This window comes from Phalaenopsis equestris, unplaced genomic scaffold, assembly GCF_001263595.1.
Source record: "Phalaenopsis equestris unplaced genomic scaffold, ASM126359v1 Scaffold000400, whole genome shotgun sequence".
NCBI classification, from domain to species: domain Eukaryota; kingdom Viridiplantae; phylum Streptophyta; class Magnoliopsida; order Asparagales; family Orchidaceae; genus Phalaenopsis; species Phalaenopsis equestris.
Window position 1 is genome coordinate 139,718 of NW_018164842.1, and position 243 is coordinate 139,960.

Consider the following 243-nt stretch of genomic DNA (forward strand, 5'->3'; position numbering starts at 1 on the left):
AATTTTCTTGGAATTTTCTAATCAACATGCTAGTTTCCATAATTATTTTAAGCAAATAATGCACATTGACTTGAAAAATGTGATCCTCTATTTAGGGACCTCCTCTGACTTTGGAAAAATCAGGGAATGTTCTTCTTGACAGAGGCTACAATATGCCAAAAATTCAAGCTATGATGATAAGTCTACATGCATGGAGAATCAAAAGATTCAAATCAGTATTTAATTAATTAAAAATAAAATATG